Consider the following 7,448-nt stretch of genomic DNA (forward strand, 5'->3'; position numbering starts at 1 on the left):
CATGTAGAGAAATATACCCAACATCCTCATTTTGCCTCTATGTATGTACATATACTTGTGCATGCAACATACACATGTACACACCCAAACACAAACACACACACACACACACAATTTCCAATCTCACATTTTACTCAGAGTCTTTGTCTACACCTAGGTGTCTAGTGATGACCCTAGAATGAGAGTTAAACAAAGATAACGGAGGAATGTGATCTCATATACTACTCCCTTTTCACAGATTCCCCTACCCCCACTGTGAAGAGAGAGATAAGAAAGCAGCATATGTATAGCAGAGGATGTCCTAGTCGGTCATCAATAGGAGGAGAGGCCCTTGGCCTTGTTAAGGTTCTATGTCCCAGTGTAGGGGAATGCCAGGGCCAGTAAGCAGGAGAGGGTGGGGCGGTGAGCAGGGGGAGGGGGAAGGTATAGGGGTTTGTTCTTGTTGTTTTTTGGTTTTTGGTTTTTTGGGTTTTTTTGTAGGGGAAACTGGGAAAGGAGATATTGTATGACATGTAAATAAAGAAAATATCTAATAAAATTTTAAAAAAGAAAGAACTTTTTCTTATATTCCCCTCACTTTATTTTTGATAGTTGCTTAGTAATTATTATGAGATCGTCATTTTTTCATTCGTGTCTCTGTTGTTTTTGTCTAAATTTACCTGACCTGAGTTCACCCTTGTGAGGTACAAATTCAAATATTGGTTCTCTGAAGTAAAAGATCACAGATTCTCCAAAGGACCCCATTGTCTTACAACAGAAGAGCCTGCTGAGTATAGGGGTTGGAGTGGGTGTGTATGCCACAACACCTGTTTTATGTACTTCTGGAGATTGAACTCAAGGCTTTGCACATGCTGAACTGACACTCTACAGGCAAAATTACATCACCAGCCAGTATGTACTCAGAATATATTTTACACTTGCACCTAGGTTTCTGGGATGCTTGCTTTGTTCTTATTTGACCTACTAGCTCCTGTCAAGCCTGTTTCCATCATTTAGGTTAAAGAATTCTGAATGCTTTGCCATGCCTTCTACTGTGCAAGTTGGTAAGCATTCATTTGCCTTGTGTTTCTGACTCTTCATACACTCAGTTAAAATATAGTCTCCACAGAGCATGGTACAGAGCACCCTCTTGGATGTCAGTATGTTGGACATAGAAAGTATAAGACAATTTAATTATTTTGAGGTAAAACTATAATCAGAGGAACATAATGGGATGAGAAGAACCCTGGAATATAACTTTTCCATACTTCCTCCTTTATACTGTTTGTAGGCATGTAGATATACACATTCTAACTCAATAGACACATGCTTTCCAATTAAGGAAGACAAATGTCAAGGAATTTGCTGATGCTTTGAGTCTATCAAACAGAAACAGTTAAATTAATATGTCATTCTTAATATTTGACCATAATAAGAAGATAATTTCACTCCACTTAAACCATAAAAGATCAATGAGAAATTAAGAAGTAACTGTTATCCTAAAAGGGAAGAAGAGAATATGTTTTATTTTGTTATATTGCTTCAATATCATCATCACAATAAAACTTACATGAACTCTAAAATCAAAAAAGATGTGATTCATGCCTGAGCTCTGCTACCCACTTAGCTGTGATAACTTAAGTTCCCATAATTAGTCACAATCATATATACTTCATGATGCTGTAAAATAACATTCCATCTTAGAACATTGGAAGTATTCAATATTTACTAGCAGTACCCACTCTCCTTATTATCATTGAAGCTCTCCAATTAAGCAAGAAAGACAAAGTGGAGTTTCCTATTGAACTTTTAGAAGAATTGAATTGAATTTGAGCCATGAAGAGGCTTTTTGTTTACTAATAATAATAATCACAACTTAGAATTTTATAAGAAAAGAGAATTGTTGACTTCAAGAGATTATTAGTTTTGTCTTTATAAAAGCTCATATATTTTAGTCAACTTTTTTTAGTCCATCTATCAGGCTTACCTTTTCTCTGTTTTTGCCTGTTTTTCCAACTACATCATCTTTCATCACCTTTTCCATCAGGTCCAGACTTACCTCATGTGTCAGCCTAGCACCTTCAATAGAAAAAAAAAAAAGGAAAATTTCCCTAAAATTAATGTATAAATTCTTTTGAAGGACACTGTTCCCTGCTGGTTTTATATGGTTACCTTAGATCAAACACATTTGTGAAGGGACAACCATAGGAGAACCGGGAAAGGCAAGATCTGATCACCTGTCTATCATGGATGTGATAAGGACAAAACCTATACTAAATTAGGAACTAAGAATGCTTTCTTGGCATATACAGCTATATGCATGCATGTCCACATGCACCTCTAAAAAGTCGGTGTATATGGAGTCACAAACTTGCCATAAAAATAGATTAAAAATAGAACAACCATGTTTTTCCGTAAATCTAGATAGAACAAGGTTAAGTTTTAACAGTTAAATAAGCTCTCAGTTGTACATTTCCTTTGGTTTTATTGTTATAATGGTAGGGATGCTTTTTATGACCATTTGCAAGTGGGAAAAAAGCTTTTATTGCTCACTGTCTATACAAAGTCAGTCTATAAGTCACAGTTTCCATCAGCTGCATTTTAAAATATATAATAAGAAAATTAATATGAGCATATAACACTGAATTAGTAGTATATAGAATCAGGAATAAATGCTTAGTTAGAAACACTTCTTCATGTAAGAAGTTTGTTAAGGAGTGAGAATTGAGTACTTAATTTTGAAATTGTAAAACTAACAACATACAGATAAATTGGGCGTTGTGTTGTAGAAGCACCAACTTACTTATATTCTATATATTACTGTATACTTGCAGGTAGATAGGAATGTAAATGTTCTAGAAATTTCAAAGAGGCAACAGAACAAAAAAAGAAAGCATGAATCTTTATCAGAATGTCTATCCCTCTCCCCAATAAAAGTATTCTTACTATCAAATAATAAGACTACAGGCAGAGTCAAACATTTATGCCCTAATGAATTCACTTCCAAATCTGTTTTAATGTTAGACATCTTTATGAATATTTATGTTCTTCTACATAAGTACCTAGAGAAAAGAATATTGAGAATTCTCCTCCCCCCTCCTGCTGTCACTGTTCCTATCCCCATTTAATGTCATTTTCTATCAGTAAGAAAGAATGTTAACAAGCTTAAATGTATTGCTCAAAATTAAGCAACTATAACAAAACAGTCACCATTTAGGAGACTCACATGTCGAAGACTCCTGAAGCTTTACCTCTTAACATTAGACTGGGGATTATAAAATTAGATCACAGACTTTCAGGTAGAAAAGGCCTATAATTTGACTAACTAACTGAAATGTACTCCTCCTCTAAATGTAAACATAATAGCTATAGTATATTCCACTAGATCCTGACCATGGATTCACACACCGTTTGAAGACCTGTCTTCTGGGTAGGTATCTATGTTACTTGCTACAATATGTGCTATAGTCCAGATACCCTAGTTATGCTAATTATTAAATGTTGGAATTGGTCCAGAGACTCCTGAGCTGGAACTGATCAGAATGCCTCTTTCTTGAGGATTAGCTTTAATGGTAGCAGAAGGTGCCATGCTAGATTCCAAATAAGGAAAGCAACCAAGACTACTATACAACTAGTATGCCTATGACCACAACAGCAACCAGCATGGCGCCCCAACCCTAGGGATGTAGTAGTAACACATAAACTTTGGAGGTAACCATAAACTCTATCTTTGGAATTAAAGTATGCTAGCAAGAAAGAAGCCATACCTAGTACCAGAAGTCTAGCCAAGTTTCCAGAGCTAGTAAATCATGGATCTTGAGGGAAAAGTTACAACCACCACTTTACTAAAATCCCTAATAACAGTCTAAACATTTGCCCTATGTCTACAAGTAAGTGTGGTCCTCACTGTTTGTCAATGAAACTTCTGTTTTCAATAGATGGAGACCATTACAGAAGACCACAAAAAAATCAAAATGCAGATTTGTGGACCACAGTCCTAATGGATATATCTAAAAAAAAAAAAACACTCCCATACCTAAGGATCAGGGGAAATTGCAAAAAGTGTTGGAGGGGGAAGGATTGCAAAGGCCAGACAATGGATCTTGCTGTAAGACTCGTCTCCTACTGATGTCAGAAGCAACACCCATAAAGTCACATAAACATAACTACCTAAATATAAACTTAACAAAGACAATAAAAAATGGCTACCAAAGTGGATAAATGAAAGACCATGAGGCCTTAACACTACACAAAGAACGACAGGCAACTAAGGAAAGCTGGGAGTGGGAGAGTGGTCTTCCCCAGGAAAGAGCACACTAACTGGTTGTCCAGTGTCAGTCATTCCTGAAAATATGTAAATGATAAACATTATACAGAATGAGCAGGTTATATTTAGAAATATGTCTGTATATATTTATGTATGTAATATATATGTATATATATATGTATATTCATATGGTCATGTAACAATTAATGAAGGGAAAGATCATGAATTTGATTAAGCAAAGGAAGGGGTGGGTATTATATGGGAGAATTGGGACAGAGTAGAGGGAAGGAGGGAAGAAAATAATTGTACTATAATCCCAAATATGTCCAAATGTCTTATACACTGTGTTAGCCATCAAAAAACACCCTAAGTTTTACATACACCCAAAGTAATATAATATGTGTGCAATATAGACATACACAGGTAAAACCATACCCAATATAGTCCTACATTCTTTTTAAATTATGTCTTTCACTTTTGAAATCATGATTGTATTATTTCCTCCTTTCCTTTCCTCCTGCCAAACCCTACCATATACCCCCTCTTCCTGTCTGAAGAGGGTGCAGGCAGAAAGATTGTAAAATCCAGAGGATCATGAAGTTTACTGTGAGAGAGTGTCTTCTAGTAATGTCATTAACTATGCTCATAAAGTCTCACCAACATTACTGCCCAAATATGAGCTGAACAAGGACAACAACAATAGACATGGCAAAAGCAGACAGGAAAAAGACCACGAGGCTCCAACCCTACACAAAGAATGACAGGTAGCTAGGAATGCTGAGAGTGAAAGACATAGTCTTCTCTAGTAAGTGCATAGCAACTGTTTATCCAACACCAAATGGTCAGGCATGAAAAGCAAACATACGAGGAACATTATACAGAGGGACCTACTTTCTGATATAGTACATATACTCTGTGTTGGCACAAAAAATTAAATTTGTTTAATTAATACTTAAATGTTCAATGGAATTTTGCCTAAAATGTACCAGTTGCTGTGTTAGGTTTTAGGAGACAAGACCTCAAAACAACTCAGGTATTTTGTCTATTCTCTGTAACTTGGTTCACACATTGGTACACTACTTTTCTATGCTATTATCACAAGTTACCACAAACAAACTGGGCTAAACAGCAGTCATATAGTATCTAATGGATTCTGGCAGTCAGGAGTTCAGTCTTTATTCGTGACTTAATTGTAACTGTTGATGTTTGTGGTATAAAAACCCTGTAATGAAAGTATTAGCTAGGGCTGGATTCTCATCTGGAGGCTCAAATGAAAAAGGGTGACATTCCAAGATCATTGAAGTAAGTCATGGGCAGAGTTCCTTTCTATGCAGACACTGTATACTTCAAAGTTTTGATAAAAGTCCCTAGGGGAATGGCACGACCAGGAAGCATGAATGGGTGGGTTGGTGAGCAGGGGGATGTGGCAGGGGATAGGGGTTTTCTAGAAGGGAAACCAGGAAAGGGAATAACATTTGAAATGCAAATAAAGAAAATATCTAATAAAATTTTTTTAAAAAGAAAGTTAGTTACATAATGTAACTTAATATAGGGGTGGCATTCCATTTTCTCACATTTCATATGCTAAAAGAAGTCATGGATATCATGACAGAAGACATGAAATGTTTTTAAGTGTGTAAATATCCTGCAGTGGACACCATAGTGGCCATAATAAAGTCTATCTGCCATCACTTATAAAAAAACAAAATGTATTTAGAAAATAGTATGGAAGATGCTGAATGGGTCATATATAAAGCCATATGTACATTACTGTGTGCTTAGCGACTTTGGTGAATAAGAAATATTCACTGTGATAAAGAAGATGTGTAAATTGTTGTCATGTTTGAGCTTTACACAGGGAGTCTGGTAGAATGAAAAACATCCTTTAGGCACAATAAGCAAATGTTCAAACCATGTTTCATTTTGTTTGTATTATGTGAGTTGTTGGCACCTAAGCAAGAGAAAAATCTCTATCATGAGCCCAGTATAACACTCAATAAGTTTACATACCTTACTAAATATTTAAAGGGAAACATTTTTTTTTTAAATTATGCTCCTTGCTCTTAAAAGAAAGTGTTTCCAAGTCATATTAACGAAAAAAAATTAGTCTGTTCCCATCATTACTTCAAATAGTGATTTCCTAAGATCCTGGTATATCCTTGGTCCTCAACGATTCCCAGCTTAGATCGGAATACATTCTCTGAAATAATTAGTTTCTGAAAAGGAAAGCCTCATGGGTGGTAAAGCACCAGCTGTTGCAAGCTTACTACTACATGCCAAGAGAACAGCCAATTGCCCAAATAAAATAGGTATTGAGGCCAGGTGGAATTGGTTATTCTGATTTGCTCTCTCAAACTGGAATATGGCCAGTTAGCTTTTTAAAATGTGCTTTCAAAACAATAAACTATTATTGACTGTAAGAAAACACTCTCTTATCACTTACTGTATCTTCAAGAAGACCTATGCAACATAAAGACTATAGTTCAAAGCAATTTATTTTATTTGGGCTTTCTACTAAAAGAGCACATTATCACTGTTCTTGCATAAAAGGGAAGAAAGGTAATTAAGTGAGATGACAGATATGTTCATGCTATTCTGTCTGGTAACCATCTTACCATCTATATTACCTAATAATATATGGACAGCTCAAATACATACAAACACTTTTAAAGGTCACTCCTAGACTTTGTTCCTTGCAAAGTAACTAAAGGTCAGATTTCTCAGCCATTAATGACAGTAATTGTAGAAAAAGTGAAAAGGAGACTTGAAAGTGTGTTAAGGCAATGAATTCATTAAATAATTTTGAAACAGCATGCATGAATTTACCCACAAAAATATCTTGTAATAAGAAAGACACATCTTCATAAAAAGAAAAATAATTAAAATACCAAAAATAATTGAATGAACTGAGCAGTCTAGAGACAGTATTACTTTTGGTAATGTTTGATCATGCCCCCTACTCCAGTGCTCTTCTCAAATGAAAGCACTTTTCTCAACACTACTCTCCTCCCTCTTCCAGGCTGATTCCAAAGCATGGTTTCAGTCAGAGTTCCATACTTTTGTTTATTTCTTTGAGGCTGCTTCCTTCATCTGTCCAACAAAATCCCTAACTATTAAAATAAAAATACCATGTTTGAACTATTTTTTTCTTGTTTGTTAATGGACTCAATCCTGTGATTTTACAACTAAGGTATGGATCTAT

Source organism: Mastomys coucha, chromosome X, assembly GCF_008632895.1.
Source record: "Mastomys coucha isolate ucsf_1 chromosome X, UCSF_Mcou_1, whole genome shotgun sequence".
Classification (NCBI taxonomy): Eukaryota; Metazoa; Chordata; class Mammalia; order Rodentia; family Muridae; genus Mastomys; species Mastomys coucha.